Source organism: Mytilus galloprovincialis, chromosome 13, assembly GCF_965363235.1.
Source record: "Mytilus galloprovincialis chromosome 13, xbMytGall1.hap1.1, whole genome shotgun sequence".
Lineage (NCBI taxonomy): Eukaryota > Metazoa > Mollusca > Bivalvia > Mytilida > Mytilidae > Mytilus > Mytilus galloprovincialis.
In genome coordinates, this window is record NC_134850.1 from 8,158,192 (window position 1) to 8,184,748 (window position 26,557).

General features: G+C 32.6%; 1 long non-coding RNA gene across 1 annotated transcript; it reads right to left on the bottom strand.

Annotated features, from left to right (window-relative positions):
- Positions 1–927: 927 nt before the first annotated feature.
- Positions 928–25,752, bottom strand: LOC143057208 (uncharacterized). Its single transcript, XR_012972667.1, has 4 exons — positions 25,539–25,752; positions 18,352–18,511; positions 8,775–8,906; positions 928–1,119 (listed from the first exon to the last, which is right to left on the bottom strand). It is a non-coding gene; the product is annotated as an uncharacterized LOC143057208 (long non-coding RNA).
- Between the last annotated feature and the right edge of the window lie 805 nt (positions 25,753–26,557).

Genomic DNA, 26,557 nt, shown 5'->3' on the forward strand with positions numbered 1-26,557 from the left:
CTCTTTGAAATTGATCATTAAAGAGGAGCATATTTAGGTCCTTTTCTACTTTCGCATTTTGACGTTGTTAAGGTTTCCTGTTGAAACATCGGAACTCGGGCCATACATGTATTTGGAATTACTGCAATTTCATGACGTAGGTGTATCTTTTGTGTATTTAAACTAAAAGTTTTCTAAAGAGAAATACAAATTTAGATACACTTTCCTTTTCTGTGTGGGATTACGGCCTATCATTTGGTATGGCACAGTTTTTAATCTCCATTTCCTAAAAGTTTCCTTTATAAAGAACGTGAATTCAATGTTACTCTATTGTCAAATATTATGTGATGATCAATTCACACGATAAATTAAGACACAAATGGAAAGATAACGTCATCTGATTTGTCGTATAATTACAGTTCTTAACCGACCCTCATTGTCATTATGAAAATAAGCTTATAATATAATTCGACAGACTTGTAGAAATAACTGAATCACTTTGATGTGTTTATATATCTAAGTAGCTGCCTTCTTTTAAAAAAAGAACGAAAAAAGAAAAAAATTATGAAGGTTTTATGATATGCATTTATATTGAATACTTCAGGAGAAGACTTTTGAAAAAGCCAATTTCTCCGTGAGGTAAACTTTGCGTAAGTAATTTGACCCTTAATTTGGCAATAATTACTAGATTATCAACAGAAAATTTAAGAAAGGAATTTTATAAATCATTTCAGTACCAAAGTACTGACCGCTGAGCAGACAAACAAGGAAATCATGGCCGTTCAAATATTCAAATTATTTTCTTTCCATATTTCAGTCTCAAAATTGTGCATACAATATTAGTATGAAACGAAATCAATTATTATGATTTTTTATCATGCTTAACGTTATATTGTAATTATCTATATCAGGCAGAAATTCATATAATAAGCTAGCGATCAATCATACCTTCCTTCTCTAATTCCGAAGACACAACATAATCATCAAAGTAGTTGAAAAGGTACTCAAAAGTTGGTCTATTTGTCGGTACTTTGTTCCAGCATCTCAACATAAGCTTATACACATTTTCGGGGCAGTTATCTGGTTTTTCATGTCGGAATCCCATTTCTATTTTCTCTAAAATGTCCCTATTTGTAATTCCTAAAACAAATACCATTTTTTATGCATATTTAGATATTTATTCATTTAAAATTCTACTACTAATGATAGTGATAACGATCGCAACCATAAAAACTAATACTAAATTGTATATGATAGAACTATTATTATTGAAAAGAACACCTCCATTGTTCAAATATTAACTAACAATTGTTCTAAATTCAATGTAAACTGAGCTGGTCATATAAGAAAAACATGCTCACGATACCAATGAATTAATATCCAGGCATACACAAATGTTGAATAAAGAAAAAAAAAACATTTGTGTAGCACTGTATTCTTAAAATACTTGCTGTTCATCTAAAAAGAGAGGCACAAGAAATCCAAGGTCTGTAATCAGTTTATTTTCGACTCTTACGTTGAAAATAAGTCACCGAATTTTGAAGTATTTTTCTAAGAAGTTTCTGTAGGAAGTAGACCTCATATGAAATAGGTCGATAAGTAGAAGAGTACAGTTGGTTACCATGTAAATACCGATTGTTTTATGAAAAAATACCTTAAAAAAACATAGCAAATATGTTGTCAATCAAGGAATGAAGCATCTTGATTATGCCAGTTTTAGGTGTTTAAATCAGAGTGTGTTTTTACGATTTATTCTTACCTTAAACAAGAATCTTGAATTTTATTATAAAAAAAAGCAGGACCAACTCTTTTAATTGTTGTTTTTTTTGGTAAGGAATGGAGAATACTTGTGTAAAGTGGAGATGAAGGAGTCTAAGATTGTACGTATTTAAAAAATCTTTGGAATTTTCGACATTTGATTTACGCTACCTCTGAAAAATAACTTTGAAGCCTGGCTTTGATTAGTGATAAAATTGATGTTAATAATTTAGAAAGAGGTTTCGTTGAGCACTTATAAGACGCAGCAATATCATTTTTTTTTAGATTTTAAAGGATCACAGAACAGACCTTCATGTTTAGCCAGTATTTCCTCATAGGTAGATTTCTTTAGAGTATATGTTCAGTTTCAATTCGAGTTTTCAATAGCTAATGCTATTTACACACAAACACGATGATGTTAAGGGCTGTATCTGCGGAGACACCAATATATTTTTTCAGTCATTAAAATTCAAAATGACCACGGCTGCCTACAAAGATTATTACCACTGTCATAAGTATTATGATCTGATTGTGTGGCATTCGAGGTATTTTTCATGTCTGGTGATAAGGGGACAACTGCCATTTCAAAAGCAAACGTGTTCATAGAAACGTCTGGTTTGGGTCTATATTACTCGATGACGCTCTAGTCAGTTTCCTGTTTGATCTGCGGGATTTCATGCAAAGTATGTTATTAGGCTGATGATGTCATTGGGGATATAGTTTTGTTTTGTTTGCAGGAAAAAGGGATGAAATAGGCAGAGAAAGTGTTTGAAAATATAGACATGTTATTTTTATTACGGACAGCTATCTATGTTATATGTTTAGTTTATATAGATATATAACTACCAGGCTTGATAATACAATACTTTTGTTTTCATCTTTTAAAAAAGGCACTTATCAGTTTACATAAATTATTGTGTCTTCGGATAACATATGCTTTCTTAATTAAACTAGTTCAGTTATTCAAAAATGACAGATTACTGTTATGGGATATCTTTTTCACAGATGACGGTCGTAACCACTAACCAGAATCCCGACCTCGTTTAATTTGGAAAATGCCTGTAGCTAGTCAGGAATACGGCAGTTGTAACTTTTATTTGTATCGACAAATTCACAATTTAAAAACTGCAAACTTGTTAGTCTTTTTTATTTTGGAGTTGACTATGGAAACAGGTAATGTTAATTTTATCAACAAAAAGAAAATGTAACAGTGGTGTGGAATGGGTTTTTTTCTTTTCTTTGAAAAACAAAGCAGTCCTGTTCTTTTTTTTACTTTTACTTATTTATAGTTCTGGCCTCGGTATTGATTTAACAATCCTAGGTTTAAATCATTAGTGATCAACTTGAATTTGGTCCTATGACACAAACCTACTACAAGATATCTTTTATCCACCATTTTCTACATTTGAAAATGCCTGTACCAAGTCAGGAAAATGACAGTTCTTGTCCATTCGTTTTTAATGCGTTTTGTTATTTGATTTTGCCATGTGATTATGGACTTTTCGAATTGATTTTCCTCTAAGTTCAGTATTTTTGTGATTTTACTTTTTACCAGTTTAGGCGCAGAATTAAGGTCATAAGTATTGATTTATCATAAACTAAATTCCTTACATTTATGAGTAAGCATATCCAAATCTGCAATTAGATTAGGAGACCTAAATTCCAGTAAATATGTAATAAATAGACTTTAAAGTAAAATAACAAAAATACGGAACCCCAAGGGAAATTCAAAACGGACTGTCACTTTTCAAATGACAAAAATCACAAACTCAAACATATTCAGCAAATTGAAAATAGCTAAGCACGTACTAAATCAAATAAGAATATCCTAAAATCGATTTATCATATCCACTTACAATTTAAACTGTAAACCTATCTTTTAAAAAAAAATAATCCAGGATCCGCATCTGGCATGAATTGAAAAATTAAGCCTATGCAGGAAAATTAGTAAATAAGTTTATGCTGAATTGATTTTAGTATATCCTAAAATTATGTAGTATCTGCATTGATTTTTTTGTCACCAATAAATAGGTTCCTTTCTGAAGAAGTTGATAGAAAAGTTTTTGGGGAACTATACCCATAACCAATTCAGAAAAAACAACATATATATAACCGGCTAAACAGTTATTTTAGATCGCGGATAGAACGATAAAGTGGGCATTTACTGTGTTTTGAAGAGGTAAATATTATGGTTTAATTGACCTTTGAAAAAATATGATATTCACAAAGGGAGATTCAACCACATGTATACCGAAACAAGAGACAGCAATTGTTTTATTTCAATATTTTAGAGAACAACATGCATTTATTGACAATTATATATCTAACATAGCTTTAAATAACACAATTTACCATATTTATATATGTAAATACAAGTGACGCAATGCGAGTTGAAAGCACCTTTAGACACTTTCCATCAGGTGAATTCCTCAAAATCCTATTTATATAGAAAAGCCTACTAAAATATTACCGAAATTGTAATCGAACAAATCTTATAAAGACGTCACAAAGTTGAGCAACGTCACGTTTTCTTGGTAATCCGCGTCAATTTATCAATGAAATGTATGCAACGGCATACATGCAATGGAACACCTAAACGTTAGGTACACGTCAAAGGATTGTTTTTAATTCTACTCAATTTCTTTCCTAATTACCAAAATGAACATATTGATTACACATACTGCCGATAAAAAGAACGATGGAATTAGATTTTATTAAGCTGATTTCATCAGATTAAATGGATGCACACCATGACAGGTTTGTTTGATTTTCAGGCTAATAAATTCAGTATAAAGGAAGTAATTATTTTATCTCAAGTACGCAATACTACTCTCAGGTTTAGCTGTGTCATGAACATATGATTATTCGGTACGCAATCAAATATTTTTTTTTGGTGGAAAAAATGCGTCAGTTATTTCGTGTGAAGAAAATATTGACAAAATGAAATATTTAATTGAAGTTGTAATTTAAATGAGTAAATTCGCTGATTCTTGTCAAATACTGCAGTCAGGTGCATTATGTCGAACCAGAAATTAAACTCGAATATAGCATAATGCATTTATCTCTGTTTTATGCATAGGTATTTAGCGATTTGTTCATTTAAGGACAACATTGTTATTCTCATAGGATTTTGTCTAATGCTTAGTCCGTTTTTGTGTGTGTTACATTTTAATGTTGTGTCGTTGTTCTCCGCTTATATTTAATGCCTTTTCCTTCAGTTTTAGTTTATTACCCCGTTTTGTTTTTTGTCCATGGATTTATAAGTTTTAAACAGCGGTATATTACATAGGAAAAATTGCGACATATGTTTTCATATGTTTAACATATGTTTTCATATGTTTAACATATGTTTTTATATGTTTAACATATGTTTTTCATATGTTTGAAAACATATGTAAACATATGTTTAGGCCCGACATGAAAACATATGTTTTTGATCATATGAAAAACATGTTAAACATATGAAAAACATATGTTTATAAAATTATATGAAAAACATATGTTTTTCGTACATGTAAACATATATGTTTTTCATATGTTTTTCATATGTTTTTTATAAACATATGTTTTTTATAAACATATGTTTTTTATAAACATATGTTTTTTATAAACATATGTTTTTTTATATGTTTTTCATACATGTAAACTATAAACATATGTTTTTCATATGTTTTTTATAAACATATGTTTTTCATATATTTTCATCCCAGGCCTAAACATATGTTTTCATAGGATTTTCATATGTTTTTCGTATGTTTTGAAAACATATGATAAACATATGTTGCATTTTTTCCTGTGTACTGTTGCCTTTATTAAGAACGTTTTTTACCGATTTTATGTGCGTTCTATTCAAACGATCATGTATTTAAATGAGAACATATTTTTTTGTTATTTAAGAAAATAAAAGAGACAACTATTTATAAAAGAGAGGCAACGAAAAATACCAAAGGGACATTCAATTTCATTAATCGAAAATAAACTGACAATACCATTGATAAAGGTATAGAACCACTAATTCAAGCCCGGTCGGAAAGAACATACAAGAAAGTAGTACATATTTTAAACAAAATAGTTCCAACGCATAGCTGTATCTTTGTCAATAGTGTGAATATTTGGGTAGTTTTAGTAACAAATGAAAGCTTGGTGACTTGGGATCTCTGCAGAAAGTTGAATTCAATAATAAAGAAGTATATGACATTTTAATAGGAGGGCACATTTGGCCTCTTGTTTAGATTAGAAGTTCCTGGTTTTGTACTATCAAACTTCGGGTAACCAGTACGCTCTAATATGCAATTAAAGGTATATTAATTCTTTCAGCACAAGCCAGGATAATGTACAGTTTTGACATGAAATAACTGCCACTTTATTTGAACTTAAGATTGATTGATTGATTGATTGTTGGTTGCTTGACGTCCAGTGGCAAATATTTCATGCATATTCAGGACGAGAACAAGTTCACAATAAATACAATAGGTAGGTTGATACAATAGAGGCCATCTTAGATGATGGTCTGGAAATTTTTGACTGCCACTGGAAAATGAGGGTATATTGGATAGGGACAGAAATTTTGCCTTGCAACAGGCCACCTACGGACCATTAAACTTAAGACAAAGTATCCATAAATGCTTGAAATTGCAGAATTTAAAATAGAAAGCAATGGGGCTATGCATTAGTGGATTTATACATAAAGAAAGAAAAGACAAACAATAGTACACAATATAGACTATCAAAGGTATTAGAATTATATTTTAGTACGCCATAAAACACATCATAGAAAATTAAAGACTGCAGGGTGATCTCAGGTACTCTTTTATGTTTACTATGTTACAATTTTCAGTTCAAATTTGTGTGCAAAATTTGCAAAAACCCGAGAAATAGCCCAAATTACTATATCTTGACCTTAAATATTCTTTTAAAAAAAATAAAGAAAATTAAGTGAAAAAATCATAAATTATACAAATACCTGTAAATTAAAAGAAAAATAGATAAGGATGAATAAGAAAAAAAAAAACCCCAAAAAAACCCCTATTCATTGACATTAAACATATATGAAATTGTACTCGGTTCGAAACAGGTGTAACAGCTCGCTAAAAGCGTGCACAAACCTTGATTCCTAGCCTCGTACAAACACAGCTGATATTTCAAGACACTAAACAGTTATTGTCTATGTAATTTAACGCTGGACATGGCTTAAGGGCATACGATACAGTTTTGATCCTGTATTTACAAGTTCGTGAAAATTAGCATATAGGCTATTTTTTACCTGATTAAATCAAATATGTAATAAAAAATATACCTTCATGTGTTACTTTTTGAGTAAAATGAGGTCGAAATTTTGTATATTTGCTCAAAATTCAGATTTGTGGCCGTAATTTCTTTTTCGAAAGAAAGACATAACTTTTTTGTTATAAAAGATAAACACAAATTGTTTTTTGTTAAATAATCGGTAATTTCTTTATTTTATAAGTATCCTAAAAAAATATGCATTTTTTGTTCAGAAATAACTCATATTTATCAAATGTTCATGAATTGAGGAAAATACGTCATTTTTTGTTGCATATTCATCAAAATTAAAAAAAATCCTCTATTAACAGTTTTATATCCTACCGTAGTCTAAGATCGTTCATCTTGTCAGTTCGTTAGGTATTTGTGTTTGAACTTAACACACGGGGAAACTCCGCATTGATGTCACTACGGTACTTCTGGCGTAGAAAAACAGTGCAAAATACGTTTTTTCTGCACTTTTGAATAAAAAAACATTTCTAAAGGTAAGTTTTCATTGTTGTTCTCAATTATTGCCAAAAAATGCCAATTTTCTAATGCCCGTTTCAATCCCAACTTCCGAATATTTAAAAACATTCTAGAACTTCACAAAATCCCATTTCCGACCTCCATTGTGTACATTCCATTCAGCGTCATCAATCTTGTGGCAGGCTATATAGGTCAAGCAAATCGTATTTTTAGGAATTTAAAAATGACATGCTCCTTACCTCTTTCTCGATTTTCCCGCGAAAAAAGCCCAACCAAAATGAAAGGAAAACTATATGAAAAAACGATGTCCATGCCATAATTTTGAACAGGCATATAGAGTTGGTTAATAAGAAACAATTTACATTTATTTTTCATAGAATTTTCTTTTTATTCATTATAAAAAGATCGATATTCTGACCATCATGACTGTAGGTAAATATTCATACAAAATTCCCTTGATGTCAAAAGGGATGGCAAAAAAAGAGTTTTCCTGTTGAATAAAACCCAGAACTATTGCAAACTATTTTGAAGCAACATCCCAGAAAGAAATAACGTAATTGCCGTAGACTGAAAAATCCCCTAATTGACAGTAGAGCAATTTGATTGGATATAACGAATTGACATCACGTGATTTTGACGCCATTGAAATTTTAATGTAAACAAACAAGGTCAGAAGGTTCCGTATGGGACATCATCGTACATTTAGTTACTGACAAACACTTACGAGTTATCAAGCTTGCCAACCATTTTGACAAAATGGTTATAAAAAATTAAAGCTAAGTCTACAGAAAAAATAAGCAAAAAATAGCCTTAGTATAACGACTTATCATTACACCTGGATAAAATTTGGGTCACATAATCTCCCTGGAAAATGAAACAAATTGCGTTTTTGAAAAATAAGGATCCATGAACTCGTTTTCAAATTAAATCAGTTTGAATGATAAAAAACAGTCGAAAATTGCATCTTTTTCCGATATGTCACAGTTTGACGTCGCGAAAATAACGTTTTACGTTAGCAACGTCATTACCTCCCCTGTAACTGTATCGTATGCCCTTAAGATAAAGTGCTGCATACAGAGATGTACAAAGCACTGGTTAATTATTTTGAGTTTTTTTTTCTACATTAGGTTTTACTGATATAGGAAAAATATTGTCACTCCTCCGGGAATCTACTGTTTGTATTGTATTCTATTCATGCAAGCTCATTGTGAAGAGTGATAAGTATAATGGAGTAATGCTAAGTTTTCTAAACATGTAATTTTTTGACAATGGTTAAAAAGAATTACCCTGATATGGTATTTGTCCCAATGTTGTCAATTCCACTAAAAAGATGCCAAAGGACCAAACATCCGACTTGATCGTAAACTTGCCATACAAGGCAGCCTCTATTGCTGTCCATTTTATAGGAAATCTGTCACCTGTAAAGAGTTTACAAGTTTTAGCAGAAATAATACTACCATATAAACAAACTTAATAAATATAAGATATCGATTTATACAAAAGGTTATTGAAAGGACTCTACAATTTAAATACTCTACGAATCACTGACTTTTTCCAGCCGACAGTTTCAATATGAAATGTTGTAATATAAAGTATAAAAAAAGACCAAATGAGCAAGTGAACAAATGAGAAACGAATAAAACTGTACTACCCACAGGGATCAAAATCAATCTAAGATCAACTTTGATTAAGATAAACCTTAGTTTCAGAATTGTTTCTTAACTTATCAATTTAAGAAAGGTATGGAATGCTATTACGACATTGTCAAGAGCAAAATGGTGTTTTGTCATACCTCATTCAAGCTTAAATACTTTAAAGAGATAATAAAAACCGGGAATTTCAGCGCTATAACAAAAAAATAAAGAAGCTCAATCCACCATTTTTTTACAGAAATGCCTGTACCAAGTCAGGAATATGATAGTTGTTGTATATTCGTTTGATGTCTTTTATTATTTTAAATTTTAGTATCTTGTGTATAATTCGGAGTTTAGTATGACGTCCATTATCACTGTACTATTATGCATATTTTTAGGGGCCAGCTGAAGGACACCTACGGGTGCGGGAATTCTCGCTACATTGAAAAAATTTTACTTTTTTTTATTTTAAACCCTCGGTCACAACAGATCGTACGATTTTATTGTCGTGGAAGATTTATAAAATAGTTGTCGTGGCACTGTCGTACAAAATGTCCAAAAAATATTTCGAGTGGTCACATCAGCTACGACATATCCACAATTGGTACACGACAGGAAAAAAAATTGTAATTGTACAGTCGTTGGTTTGTCGCAAGTCGGTAGTGCAACAGTCGTACGAAAATCGTGAGTTGTTTGGATCTATTTTTCAGGTGTTCATGTCATTGGATGCGCGTGTTACTGTCGTGCTACTATCGTACAACAGTCGTGTGTCACTCGCTCGTTTGACATCGAACTACTAGTATATAAAGAAGGCCCGATTTATTGCGTGCCATTTACCATTTGCTTACAATATTGTTCAGTGTTTGGGCCAGGTAAACGAAGTTATTCGTATTAGTTTAAATTATAATTTTTCAGAGAATTTAAACCGTTTGATTCTTGGCCTAACCCACCAACCTTGGGCGTATCGCAGGTTCCTATAATGTTCACGGGCTCGAATCAAAGCTAACAAGACCATATTTTGCTCTTGTTGGAGTCCGGCAAGGCGCCTATTCAGCAGGGCCAAGCATAATCGTTCTGTTGGAATAGCCATATTCGTCTCCCACCGAATTGTCTTCTAAATAAAACAAAAATGTGTTGCACGGCAAACTTACCACTGTCGTACGACAGACAATCAATGTTCATGAGACAATCGTGCGACTTAATCATGAGTGTCTTGTGACAGTCGTGAGATCGTCGTACGACAGTCGTACGATTGTTTTTATCAACACTGTTCATGTTGGTACCCACGACAATGTGTTTAATCGCACGACAGTCGCATAACTGTGGTAAGACGCTCTCACGACAGCCACAAAACAGTAACACGACAAAAAAAATCGTAGAGCAGAAAGGTTCATGTCCAATTTTCTTCCTACGACACCTGACAGCGTCACGATGTTTAAAACATCGTGAGATTGTCGTGCAGATGTCGTACGACAATCACAGATGACCCGCAATTTGACCAAATTACATGTCGTGGCGCTGTACAGATGTGTCGTTAGTTCGTTATGATCAGACGGATAGCACAATATTCATACAAAAATTTAGACGAACTTTTTCAAACATTGCCATATAAGTTAGATTGACTGTAGACAGAGACATGAACACAATTAAAAAAATGATTTATTTCAAGTTGCAACGTATACCCCGATCATTAAAAGCTAAAAGGTGACGAGTAGGTAACAGGGTATTAACCGAGCGCTGGAATTGGTACATGCGCGCTAAATGGGGCATTTCATCTCTAAGAACACATTGTTACCACGTGAGACATGGGTACAATTGAAAATCCTTTTCTAAAAGGTGCAACGCACAACAAACGTATTATAAGTGAATAAGTAACGAATAGGTAATAGGGTATTAACCGAGCGCTGGAACGGGTACATGCGCGATTATAGGGTCATTTCATCTCTAAGAACACATTGTTACACCCAGAGACATTAACACAATTAAAAAACGATTTATTTCAAGTTGCAACGTATACCCCGCGCATTAAAAGCCAAAACGTGACGAATAGGTAAAAGGGTATTAACCGAGCGCTGGAATTAGTACATGCGCGCTTAAAGGGTCATTTCATCTCTCAGAACACATTGTTACCACCAGAGACTTGGGCACAATTGAAAATCCTTTCTAAAAGGTGCATCGTACAACAAACGTATTATAATTGAATAGGTCACGAATAGGTAACGAATAGGTAACAGGGTATTAACCGAGCGCTGGAACGGGTACATGTGCTCTAATAGGATCATTTCATCTCTAAGAACACATTGTAACCACCAGAGACATGAACACAATTAAAAAATGATTTATTTCAAGGTGCAACGTATACCCCGAGAATTAAAAGCGAATCAGAAACGAATAAGTAACAGGGTATTATCTGAGCGCAGGAACGGGTACATACGCGCTAATAGGGGTATTTCTTCTATAAGAACACATTATTACCACCAGAGATATGAACACAATTGAAAATCCTTTTCTAAAAGGTGCAACGTACAACAAACGTCTTAAAAGCGAATAAGTAACGAGTATTTAACAGGGTATTATCCGAGCGCTGGAACGGGTACAAATGTGCTTATAGAAATTATATCACCTCTAAGAACCCAAATCTACCACCAGAGACAACAAAACAATTGAAAATCATGTTTTAAAAGGTGCAACGTATGATACACGTATTATTAGCGAGTGATGGAACGAATTAAACAAGGTATTAGCATGCTCCGAAACGATGTACACCCTGCTAAAATGTTTAACCCCACCATATTATGTTAGTATGTGCCTGTCCCTAGACCAGAGCCTGAAATTAAGTAGTCATCGTTTGTTTTTGTGTTACATATTTCCGTTTATTTTTTTGTATATGAAATAGGGTCGTCAGTTTTGTTGTTTGAATTGTATGAGGTTGTCATGTCTGGGCCTTTTATAGGTGACTACACTGTTTGGGTTAAGCTCATTGTTGAAGGCCGTACAGTGAACTATAGTTTATAATTTCTGTGTCATTTTGGTCTATTGTAGAGTGTTGTCTCATTGGCAATGATACCACATCTTCTTTTTTATGCAAGCGCTAACACGATGATTTCATCCCGTTGAACCAAGATCCATCTTCAAACATACGGACATAAAGCAGTTAAAAGGTAGAACGTATAAAAAACAAATAAGGAACAAATGCGTATCGAACATGAAGTAAAAGGATCGGTTGAGCACAAACAAATATAAATAGGTCATAAAAAGATCATTTTACCTCAACAAATTTAGAACTATTACCAGATATAAGAGTATTTACAACTAGATTTGTAATTGCTAGCAATAACGGATGGCACCCTTCCCCCTATTGCCAGGTGAGCGGCAGCCATTATGACAATACCAAAGAGAGCATCTACAGATGTTTAGTAACATTTTTGCAAAGTTTCATTAAGTTTGAACATTTTGAAATTTTGAATATTTTTGCTGTTTCCATGGTTACGGCGGCCATTTTGAAAATTCCAACTTCAAAACCCAATTCTGCCTATGCCAGTTACCATTCCTGTAAAGTTCATCCCGTTTGCTCAAAATTCTTTTTTTTTTTGAATTTTTTGAACTCCAAATGCCACATCTTCCGATGTTGCTCATTATTACTGTGAAGTTTCATGAAGTTTTGAGCATTTTGAGAATTTTGAAAATTTTGGTGTAGTTTCCATGGCAACATAGTAGTTCCAATGATCGCCAAAATCATCCAACACCTGTATATAGTGGGCACCTACATTGTTTTAAAATATGATGATTCTGAGTTGAAGCATATCCAAGCAGTTCACCAAAAATCAAAAACTTATTTTTTTTTCACATTTGTGCCGTTTCTATGGTAACGGCAGACGTATTAAACCATTCCATGCCATAATCAAAAAGGGGAAAGGATATTAAAAATCAAATAAGTAACGAATAGGTAACGAATAGGAAATAGGGAATAGGTAACGAATAGGGAATAGGGAATAGGTAACGAATAGGGAATAGGGAATAGGTAACGAATAGGGAATAAGTAACCAACTTGACGCTCATCTACTATCTTGATAAACTGGAACATGGATAACAGAACTGGAATGGTCACATAACGTTACCATTCGTTGTGTATATACGATCACATTTTCTATACATATCACAATTTGGTAAGGGGCCGCACAGGGATTCCCTGTCACTTTTGTGGACACTTTTCTTGTCTTGATCAAAACAGCTTAGATGTATGACAAACTTGTCACAGAGGAAAAGACAATCAACATGTCATTGAAATGAATAAAATGTGTTATTTTTTTGTGATTTATTTTTGATTTCTCATGCCTCAATGCTGTCTTTAAGTTGTTCTACCAGTCCATACTTTTGTGTAAATCATTGTGATATGTTAGCATTTCAGGTTTTGTCCTGAATGAAACGACTCTATTCTTTACTGTAAACATCCTAAGATCTAATATTGTTATAGATAAAAGACAGAGGAAAACAGTTTGAACAAAATTAATCTCTATTTATGATGATTTGTTCCATTCTATTATAGCAATTGTTAAGCTGTATGTACCTGCATTCAAGGAGGATTTATAATATAAAAGGTCAACGTTGTATTTTTTTTAGTTCTTCATAATTAGCTACACATATTTAAGTATATGTGACCAGAGATGGTTCTATTTACATGTCTCTGATGGTACAATTTAGACTTGAAAAAGTTTTTCATACTCATTATTTAATTAAGATCCATGGACTTTATGTTGTGATTTTTGTTTTATTTGATTACATACATTAATATCCATGAAAAGAAACAAAATAACGAGCATCACTGAAGAGACATGTTTTGTCGAAATGTGCATCTGGTGCAAGAAAATTGGTACCGTTAATTTTATTACTACCACTGTGTCGATGCCTCTGCTGGTGGACTATTAGTCCCCGAGGGTTTCACCAGCCCAGTAGCCAGTACTTCGGAACTGGCATGAAAATACAGATTTTTTGTGTTATCTAAATTTGCTGTTACAAAATATTAGAAATTATTATAAATTAAGGAATGTATCTCCCTCATGCAAAGCTCTGATTCCTTTCACGGATTTGCTATACTTTTTGAACTTTTTTTTTTTTCTTCGTCTTTTATATAAGCTTTGAATTTCAAATATTTTGGCCTTGAGCATCACTGAAGAGACTTGTTTTGTCGAAATGCGCATCTGGTGCAAGACAATTGGTACCGTTAATTTTATTACATATTATTTTATTTAGTGAAATGTTATTTTCATTTTTTGTTTTGTTTTTCAGTATATTGACATTTTTACTATAATCTTTATAGCATGTTTTGCAATATTTAGGTATCTGATATACATGATAGGGGATTGGGTTTAACTTTGACAAATACTCAGTAGCTGTCACACCCAGAATACATCATGATACTCTTGGCATTGACCGTAACTAGTATTGCATATATGTAATCTATCTTATTATACCTTACATATATTACAAACAATTCTATTTGGCTCCACCTTATCATGTGACATGGAACAATTTAATTTTCACTTAATTGCTGAGGAGGACGAATAACGCTTTAAATTTACACCAGCGGATCACCTTTTGATTGTCTAGATATGCACTCGATTTATCTCTAATAAAAATGACGTCACAGGCGTAAATAAACAAAATGGCAGCGTTTACGTTACGCTAGTAGCCATTTGAAAGACGAGGAAATAAGGCTTTGGACATGAATAGAGTGTCAATAGCCGATGATATCTTTTATAAACGTTCCTTTTCAGGGCCAATTATATTTTACAAAAAGATTCTACCTATGTTGTACATTCGAGAAATTCTATAACATAAATGGATTTTCAAACGTCACATTCTGTTTGTTATGTTAAGATTAAAGTAAGTGTCCAAAAGGCCATTCCACTTTTAGGTCGGTATAATAAAGAATTGTAACCCCTTAGAATCCATGAATATCCAAAATTGTCAATTCTTAAAAGTTATTTCACTTTGGGCTGCGCCCTCATTGAAATACCTTCTCGTGCTGACACTTTTGGATATTCACCTTTTCAACGGACAATAATTGTATATTGTTGAATGCAGAAATGACAACTCGAGTGGAATGTCAATGGTGGATTGGAATCCATGTCATATGCCAGGCTCTATATCTCTTAAGTCCTTTTAACTTCTGAATGATTGAAAACAGAAAGTACTACCTTTTATAAATGTTTTTTTATGCAATAGAATTGCTTACCTTAAACGAGAAAGCACAACACAAAACAAACGACATGTTTTAATCACTGTCAGGCCAAAGGTCAACATTCAGTTAAATAAAATATTCACTGCAAAGAACAAATTTCCTCAAAGGAAAAAAATGCAATTCTGACATAAATTTGTTCAAGAAAAGATTTTTTTGTCACTCCGTCTCTAAAAAAAGCCTCGATAATATTTTTATTATTTATTATTTTTTCTCAATTTTTACACATAGAAATTACATTTTTGGTAAAGCCTTTATATAGAGTACCTTGATATTTCAATTTTTAATAAAAATTGTCATAAGCCAGTGACTAGGAGTTCATCATCCTCAAATGCATAATTACTTAATTATTACAAATATATATTTAGGAAGATATGGTGTGAGTGCCAATGAGATAACTCTCCATCCAAATAACAATTTAAAAGTAAACCACTATAGGTCAATGTACGGCCTTCAACACGGAGCCTTGGCTCACACCGAACAACAAGCTATAAAGGGCCCCAAAATTACTAGTATAAAACCATTAAAACGGGAAAACCAAAGGTCTAAACTCATTTGAAACACCCATTTTAAAAAGTTCACAGGTATAACTGACAATGGATCCAAAACAGAAATTCTCTAAACATAAAACTCTAAAATACGTAAAACAAAAATGTACATTTCATACCCATATTTTTTATAAAATATCATTATCAGATATTTGTAGGAGTAATGAGTCTTTGAACTGAGGAATCTGATGAAATTTTATAACAATGAGGGGGCGTTGGGTATGTAAACGTGCTCATGAAGGTTCTTTATTTTTTCTTGTTTCTGACTAGCAGTCCATTCAACGACTTTTCATTCGAGTTATCTGTATGTTACGTTTCGGTGTTGTGTCTCTGTTGTGTCGTAGTTCTCTTATATTTGATACGTTTCCCTCAGTTTTGTTTTGTAACCCGGATTTGTTGTTTTTTCTTATCGATTTATGAATTTGGAACAGCGGTATACCACTGTTGCCTTTATTTATCTCTCTTTGGCCGGCCACCAATTTTAAACCTGTTAAATTGACAAACTGCCGGTTTACCTGGCGAGTTTCGATAACAATAGGAATTTCATGTTCATAATATCAGTAGGTTTCATACCTCAAAATAAAAATACGTTACAATTTCATGAGTCATTTCAATTTACATTTATTTACGGTACTGAGAAGTGTCACGGTCGCGGCACGTTTTTCATCCTTTCCAATCAAATGAATTTAGATGTTAGAGTGGGCAAAGTTTGAAAGTAGTGGTTAGTGCATCAGACTACTTACACAGGAATTCCTCAGGGACTGAGCTTGGGCTCTCCCTTGACATCGATCATTCGCGAGTATGATTTTGAGGAAACGATGGTAGTCTGTCAGAAGGGGACGATAAATGACTGACCCGTGTTAAGAAAGAGTCATATCTCTTGCAGATTTAAAAAAAAAGAGTAGGCTAATGACGCTATAAGGCAGCACTCGCCCCCGCAAAGTGGAAAGGTGATTTATATAAGTTGTAATAACTTGTTTCCGAATCTACTGTAAATGAATATGTTTAAAACAAAGTTTGAAATCTGCCGTATCAAATGATATACTTGGTTATGTATGGTAAGAACATGATATATCTTTACGCCGTCGATTTCGTGACGTCATTTCCATGGTTAAAAATGTCATTTTTTGAACTGAAAATCACGTGACTAGAATAATAAAAACGACTCCATTATGAGATTTACTTATCCACGTGACTTATTAAACGTCAAAATAGTTGATGGACCGTACTGCACTGGTTATAGGAATTGGGTTACACATAGTTTTGTGTAACCCAATTCCTGTAACCAGTGCAGTACGGTCAATAACATATTTTGACGTTACTTAACCAGGTACATCATTTGATAAAAAAAAGTTTACACTAGTTGTGTTAAATATAACTAATGCTACCCATGCCTTTGTCGGTACCAAAACATGAATTGTTTCGAATATTTTAAAGACAGATTGAATGAATAATGAACTGAAACGTAACTTAATACTTATTGCTAAACAGGTTTGAACACTTGGCAACACACTAAGCCGTGCTTTTTTCAAACTGTTGATGATTACTTTATATTTACTCTTTTTGATGTCTACTGATTATTGTTTTTTTGAGTCTCGGAAACAATGATTTATGAAATAGTTGTGAATAGCTTTTAACTAGTTTTTTCGTAACTGCGAGTAGTTGGATTGTTCCTAACTGTTTTTTATTGTTAAAAAGCTTCGTGTTAATCGGATACATTGTATCATGTATATTGGCTGCTTTATCCCAATTATAATTAAAATGTTCGATAAGTTTTAACCATATAGTTTGAATATCAAACTGGAACATTAAGTCCTCCGTAACAATAGAGGACAAGAGGTAAATCATAATTCCTGTTGGTGTCATTTGTATCTTTATATTAACTATCTATCTGCATAATTTTATGAAGATTGAGGGAGCAAGGAGGTCGCGCCATCGCCCTGTGCCCTTTTACCTAAAATTTCGAACATTTGTAGCTGATAAATGACAATATAAGCTCCAGTATATATCGAGATTACATTATTCTGGCAAATCCTTTTGATACGATATGTATATAATTTTTTTTTAAAAGATCATAATTTATGGACATTGAAAGACCAGGGGGTATCGCCGACACTTGAGCGGTCTCCAGTTAGGTTTGCTCTATATATTTTAGATATGAAACTGGCACATTGAGCCCTCCGTACGTAAACATTTACGACATAAGAGGGAATTGGATGTCCGTTACTATTACTCAATCTTTAGTTTTCTGTCTACTGTTATGTGGACGGCAGTCTTTTAATGGTTACTATTATTTTGGGGGGCCATGGTACTGTTCGTTTTTTTCTACAAATGGTTGATGACCCCGATTGTGTCTGTTCCCTACTTTATCCGTTTCTTTATTTTTCAAGAAAAAATTATCGAGAATTCTTAAATTTGAAAAAAAAGAAGTTAAAAAGCTTACCGTGCGCAGGTTCGAATTCATCTTTGTCTTTCCCAAGAACCCTTGCTAAATGAAATCCATAAATTTTCGTTACGTGGTAATCATTTATAAAGACATTAGCTGCTCTTAAGTCTATATGTACTATTCGATTTGTTCCTAAATAGTTCATTCCACATGCGACCTGGAAAAGAAATGTAAATTGCAAATTGTATCAAAGTTAATTTGAATGCTTATTAGTTTTATAGCATACAGATTCAATAATTCTTTTTTTTTTAAATCTGACGTCAGGACAGAACAAAATTATAAACTTTTAAGCTTGGCAAACATTGAAAATGGTGATGTGTTGGATCTGACAACACCAGTTGATAATCGTAAGATAGACAGGTTAAAACTATAGTCAGTTTTATATATCTACAACATGGCAAGAGGTCATAGCGAAAATAGAAAAGTTGCTATTGAAACTTTTTTTTCAAGCGATATTATAATAGATTAAATGAAAATTTTCTTGTCTTGCGGTGAAGAAATCGAAAAAAGCGAGTCTTAAGATGGCTGTCTCTGACATCGGTGTGGGTGGCGTCAACGATGTTTTAGTTCGTGATTAGGTCAAGTTATTGGGAACCTGTAGTTGTAGGTCAATCTATGATATTTGGTATGCATTGGTATCAACATTGGCACATCTATTTTCTAGAGAGCTTATTAGGCCCCGCCACCTCAAGCATGGTCAATTGACTTTGAAAGTTTTGCTGAGTGTTTGATTATATCAGTTTAAGGGGGAGTATAAGTAGTAGATCAATAGTATTCGGAATACAGATGTATTAGCCTTGGGACATCTCATTTCCATGGAGATTGTTTGTCCTCCATTCACGGTTCATGGACTTTAATATTTTTCATTACTTACATGTTATGATAAGATCAGTTAAGATAAACGACTAATGAAAAGTCAATGAAATTTGGTATACATTTGTATTGGCATTTGCATGTCTCATTTCCATGGAGATCATATGGCCATATGAAACTTTTTAATAGTTTACAAGTTAATGTTTGTGCTTAGGTTAGTTTAAAGGGAACCACATTGATATGATATGTCAAAAGTATTTAATATGCAGGTTTATAAGCATTGGCATTTCACATTTACATGAAGGGTTGGCTTCAGTAGTGATCATTTTCATTGTTTACAGGTATTAATATTGCCATTTAAATTTCAAACTTTGCATTATACTTTAAAAATAACGAAACGCGTAATCTCTGTGACAGCAATTTATTTCTATTTTTGTCGGAATATGTCTTGTTAATAGAATTTTTCTACATGGGTCGATTACGTTTTTAATTTCATTGCATATCTCAGTTAATTAGGTCAAACAACTGATCGTAATTAGAAATTTAAATTGTTTCCTAATTACCATTACCAAGTTGGCTTATCTCAGTCTTATCTTTAGGTGTTAATGTTAGATTTTTAGAGGTAGTCGCTGTTAAACTTTTTTACAAATATTCCGTAAATCAGGCTTATCTAAAGATTGAGGAGAATAATTCAGGTATTGGGCATTAGCTGGAAACTGTCTCACTTTACTGAAATATATACAAGCTTACAATTCTTCATCAACATCCAATTAACAGTAATTATTTATTTCAAAATAGGCGATTCATTGTCACTAGATAATTACCGTCCTATTTCTCTTTTAAATACTGACATGAAACTTCTATCGTACGCTCTAGCACAACGATTGAAAAAAATCTTATCAACATTTATTTAAGAAGATCAGACTGGATATGCTAAACATAAATTTATGTCATTTATCTGCGTTATTATTTGTTTTATCTGTGGAAATTATGGCTTCAAGATTAAGAAGCAATACTGATTTTAAATGTATCAGAGTCAAATTAGGTTGCAAAAACCATACTATAAAAATTTCGCAACTGGCAGATGATACTACTTTATTTTGTTATTCTAAATACGATATTCAAGTAGCTATGAATGAAATTAAAATTTTTGGTTATTATTCAGGACTGAAATGAAACAGAAACAAAACATTATTGGTAGGAAAGCTTAAATCTTGTAAAGACAAAGTTGAGGGAATCAACTGGAGAAATGGACCAGTTAAAATTCTTTGCATTTACTTTGGGCATTGTAGAGAGGAATGTGAAGAACTAAATTGGGAAAATAAGATTGAAAAGACGAATAAACAAGTGAAACTGCGAGCTACTGCTCACTGATGATACCCCCGCCGCAAGTGGATAATATTAATAGTATAAAAATATGCAAGTGTTCGGTAAACAGGAAGTTGTCGAGTGATGAATCTGAAAACGCATCACACGGTATAGCTGACTTATATAAATCCTGAAACCAAATTTCAGAAATCCTTGTATTGTAGTTCCTGAGAAAAATGTGACAAAAGTTTTCAACTTGGCTATCATGTGTAAAATCATACAAGTGTTCGGTAAACAGGAAGTTGTCAAGTGATGAATCTGAAAACGCATCACACGGTAAAGCTGACTTATATAAATCCTGAAACCAAATTTCAGAAATCCTTGTATTGTAGTTCCTGAGAAAAATGTGACGAAAATTTTCAACTTGGCTATCATGTGTAAAATCATACAAGTGTTCGGTAAACAGGAAGTTGTCAAGTGATGAATCCAAAAACGCATCACACGGTATGGCTGAAATATATAAATGTTGATACCAAATTACAGAAAGGGTGGATGTGTAGTTCCTGAGAAAAATGTGACGAAAGTTTTGTGGGACGGACTGACTGACGGACTGATGGACGGACGGACTGACGGACTGACGGACGGACTGACAGACAGAGGTAAAACAGTATACCCCCCTTTTTAAAGCGGGGGTATAATTATTTTGTTTTTGGCAACAAAAAAAATCTTACTATTTTTTGAAAAAAGTTGACAATTGAAACATTAAATGTCCATTTTTACTTTTGTGGGATCTGAATGCAGAGTTCTAGAGAAATTTGTTTTAAATTTGTTTGGGATAATAAACCAGATAAAGTAAAAAGAAATTCAATTATTGGTCCATATTAGAATGGGGGATTGGATATGATAGATATCAGAAGTTATTTCACTGCTTTAAAAGCTTTGTGGGTAAAAAGACTAGTAAATGATTGTGAAGGAGGGTGGAAAATTATACCTCAACACTATTTTTTTATAATTTTGGGTCAAACTGGTAAGTGTTTCAATCAAACAGTGGGGATAAACAGACGAAAGCATTGACAATATCCCAGATTTTTATAAAGATATTATTAAATGTAGGAAATTAACTGGTGGATATCTAACAAAAAAAACCAGAAACATTTACAGATTTAAGAAAACAAATAATATGGAACAATAAATTTATTAAATTTGAAAATGAAGCTCTATTTTTTAAAAATTGGATTAAAATCGATCTTATTTATGTAAATGATATCATAGATGAAAAAGGCTGTATTTCTCAAGACATCATTTTAGATAAACAAAAAAAAATCAAACTGGATAGCTGAAATTCATTTAGTAAAGAAATCTTTACCAAAAGACTGGGCAGCAATTTTAAAATCGGAAAATAATTCTATAAAAAGTATTGTTAATATAAAAAGAAACCGATTTATATTGGATGGTTAACCTGTAAAATTAGAAGCATTAACAACTAAAATTTTTTATAAGTCTCTGATAAATAAAAAATTAAACCAGCTATTTGACCCAAAAAATAGCTGCGTATATTTGATAAAGATGATGTGTTATATTAAAACTATCTATATAAATTTTCATTCAGATATTTAAAAGAAAATAAACTTAGAACTTTTAGAACGAAATTACTACAACATATTATACCTACAAAAAACTTTTATGCCTGTGGAAAATTGTAAACAATAGTTCTGGTAATTTTTGTATACAAGAAGAAGATTATGATCACTTCTTTAGACTGTGTTCGTATTTAAAACTTTTTTGGAATAAAATAAATGAAGTTTTAAAGAACAGTAAAATAACTTTTAAGATAAAACTAAGACACTTAGTATTTGGATATAAAACTTCTGAAGAAGAATATTTTGACTTAAACTATTTTTAAACTATTGTGGGTTTTTCAAATTACAAAGCCTACTACATATCTGATAAAAAGACAAAAAATGTCAACGTTTTCTCAATTTTTCTCAATGAGTTCAATAGAAGAGTATGTTTGAAAATTAAAAGAAATGTTTAAGCAACTATTAGAAAACATACGGATAGTCCTATTAAGTGATTAAGTGATATTATTTAAAAGAGGGACGAAAGATACCAAAGGGACAGTCAAACTCATAAATCTAAAATAAACTGACAACGCCATGGCTAAAAATGAAAAAGACAATAAGACAAACAATAGTACACATGACACAACATAGAAAACTAAAGAATACGAACCCCACCAAAAACTAGGGGTGATCTCAGCTGCTCCGGGAGGGTAAGCAGATCCTGCTCCACGTGTGGTTCCCGTCGTGTTGCATATGTGATAACAAATCCGGTAAATATTCTTATTCGGTAGGTCACATTCATGAAAGGGAAGGGAATTGTAGTTACGACGTAAGGAACATATCCGATATCATTTTGAAACGGTTATTCCATAACGGTCAACCAACTCGTGATAGCGTCCATAAAATTTACGAAGTGATGATTTCAACTTCACCATTTGGAACTCTTGGTTTAATAGCTTCCTAGTGAGCAGCAACCCTCTATCAGGAAAATCATGATAGGAAATGCAAGCACGGGAATATCGTATCAATTGGGAGATAAATACCCCATATGCAGGTGCTGCTGGAATGTTGCTACTTAGAAATGGAAAGTTCACAATTGGAAAGCTGACATCATCTCTTTTGTCGTAAAGTTTTGTTTATAACCGACCCTCATTGTCAATTTGTAGATGTAAGTCAAGATATGAGGCCGACTGAACTGTATCTGTAGTATCCTTTATCTCTAGTTCGATGGGATAGATGCGTTCCACATAGTCACCAAATTTTGAATTATTTAGTGAAAGAACATCATCTATATAGCGGAAAGTAGAGTTAAAGGATATAACTCACTTCTTATCTTTCTTCCTAAGAAGTTCCTGCATGAAGTCAGGCTCATAATAATAAAGAAACAAGTCAGCAAGTAGAGGGGCACAGTTTGTTCCCATTGGAATGCCGACAGTCTGTTGAATATATATATGATGTAAAAAATGTAATATGTATTTAACAACTTATCACAACCCTGAGTGATTAGTGGATTTTAACAGGGAACATCAGGAGGAGCTTGGACTTCTGAACGATATTGTAACAAGCCAATTATTGAAATAAATATTTATTTATGTTGTTAAAAAAAAAAAAAAAAAAAAGTAATTAATATTTGATCGGAATGAAAATGTTATAGTTAAGGCTTAATAGAATGTTTCTGTCGGTAGTATTATTCTGGTATGCTTCATGTTCCTCCCTTTCATTAGATATTCGCAATAAGTGTAAGTCTCGGGTCCTAATGTAAATAGCAACAAGATAAGAGAAAATAAGCAGACGATCTAAAATTAAGAAATTATCTGCATTGGTATTGGAAATTTGATAATTTGAAAACAAATTTATGAGCATATTAGCTGAATTTATGTGCTTTCTATACAAATCTCTTTTAAATGAATTTATTCATTAATGTTTCAGAAAATAAAAAGATAAATGGAGTATATTTTATAAGGGATGTCAACAAGTGCTCGCTTACTTGAGTATCTGATATAAAAAAGATACTCGATTAATCAATTTTCTGACATTGTTCTTTTCTTTTTAGGATTGAATGGAGATCAATAGGAAAACCTATTTTTTTAACTGAAAGAAGCTCAAAGTGCTTTTTTAACTAGCCATACACGATCTTCAACGTTAAATGACGGTCATCTAACAGTAACAGAGCACCATATCGACGAAAATTTGAAGATGTCAAATGTATTGTGTATGCATGAAATGAGAGAAAGAAACAGTGAAGCGAATATTGCTGACAAAAAACTATCTTTAGCATTGACATTGTGACTACAAAATGGACAAAGTTATACACGATAATGGTAGTTATATGAAAAAAATATAAGATTGTCTTGGACATACGCATCAATTATTCATCAAGCCATAATTAAACTTGGTCATGTATCTAAAATTCTTATAAAAAATCGTAAGCGTGTTTGTCACTTCAAATATATATATCTCCTGTGCGGATCAGGGTACTGAACACGTAATGAATAACTGAAAAATATCTTGACATCTTCCCTTACAATCATTTCAGACATTTAAGAGTTGTTCAGTTTAAAATGACCAGCAATAAAAACAGTTACTAGTTGCAAGTGATGACCGTCGTATCGTATAGCATTATCCTTTTCTGAACGTTTATTACAGTTACTGATATCAGTCGCTATCTTACCTCCTATACATTTCTATGAATATGATTGGTTAAAAGAGTCCTCGTGGAGACTGTGTATATTTGATATTAGGTTAGTAGGGAGACGGGGCTTATTTCATACACGGTTAGTAGTGGTCTAAATTCCCTTTATAAAAAACAAAACGGTACTGAGAAAAAATCTCAAAGATTTCAACAGACGAAGAAATGATGATTAAGATGGAAATAAATTCATAAAACACATTTAAACCAAACAAGTTGTTATTGTTGGCATTTTTTTTGGTAAGATCAATAAAAGTTGCTAGTTTCTCAATGCAGTTTAACAATATTGAAGACTTGCTCATTTTGATAGGTCACTAATTTAAATTTCAAACGTTAAGATAGTTGGTAAGATAAGTTCATTACATAGTGTGCTAGTGACGTAAAACGGTATATATTGGGTCAGTAAATTCCATATGGTAATTCGAGCCTCGCTCTCACCCCATATGAAATTTACTGACCCCAAATATACCGCATTAGGTCACTAGCACATTATGTAACTAATATTACAGTTACCCATATCATCGCGTTTTTTTTGGACGGCTGATTTCTCCATTTAACTTTGAAAAAACCTGTGTATCTCAGTTTTAAACGTAGTAATACGTTAAAATAAAGACACTACATAACGAAAAATAATAAATAATTATTACAAAATCGGCAAAATAAATATTGAGTAGAAACATCGTCCGCCATCTTTGTATAAACGTAACTGCAGTTACAGATATAAAATTAACCGTAGTGGCTATTGATTCTCTAGTCTATAACGTCATAACAAGTACGTCATCTTTACGTTTTCGTTTTACTTTTTTTTTTACCTGTGCAGCTATATGAAGCATCTGGTTAAAATCTATCTTGTTCTCTTTATCTATCCGCATATATTCCAAAAGATTCAAGTCGTAAACAAATTCCATTACTATCCAGTCAACAGAAGTTGTTATTCCGTATAGCTTCACAACGTTGTTATGGCGGCATAACTTCATGATAGAAGCTTCTCTAATGAAATCTTTGTATTCTCCTTCTTGGAAAAGTTTGATACATACAGGTTTCCGGGTTTTCAAAATCCACTCTCCTTCAAAGGAAAAGATTTTGTGATGATTTCGAACAACAACAGTTTTCAATTTTAATATCACATATTCTATTTATTTTCATAAATGGATTAATAAACAAAACTGCTTAAACAAGAATGTGTCCCCAGTACACGGATGCCCATCCGCACTATCATTTTCTATGTTAAATTGACCGTGAAAAATTGGGGGAAATCTCTAATTTGGCATTAAAATTGGAACGATCATATCATAGGGAACATTTGTACAGTTTCAAGTTGATTAGACTTCAACTTCATCAAAAACTACCTCTACCAAAAACTTTAACCAGCTGTGACGAACGGACGAACAGACGACCGGATGCACGTACGAACAGAGAGATGAACGGACAGATACACGTACAGACAGACACACGGACGCACAGACCAGAAAACATAATGCCCATAAATGGTGAATAAAAATCACTTATAACAAGTTTGACTTGTCAATTTTAATGCAAGTAAATTCATAATGATAAGAATTCAAGAAAGTGTCATTTAATATCTTTAAGCATTTCCCAAGTTTTAAAAATTGTTAATTTCAATTTTATCGAATAATATAAAAGAGCAATAGTTAATTGCTTCAAAATTGCAATCCCTGAAGAAAATCACAAAGGCATTATGTGCATACGATAGGCAGGTCATTTAAAAGAGACACCTTCAAAACAAAAACGAATAACTCGTTAAAATTTGAAAGGAGAGATAAAACAGATTTTTGAGAGGATCAGTATTCATGTGAACTTTCATAAAACT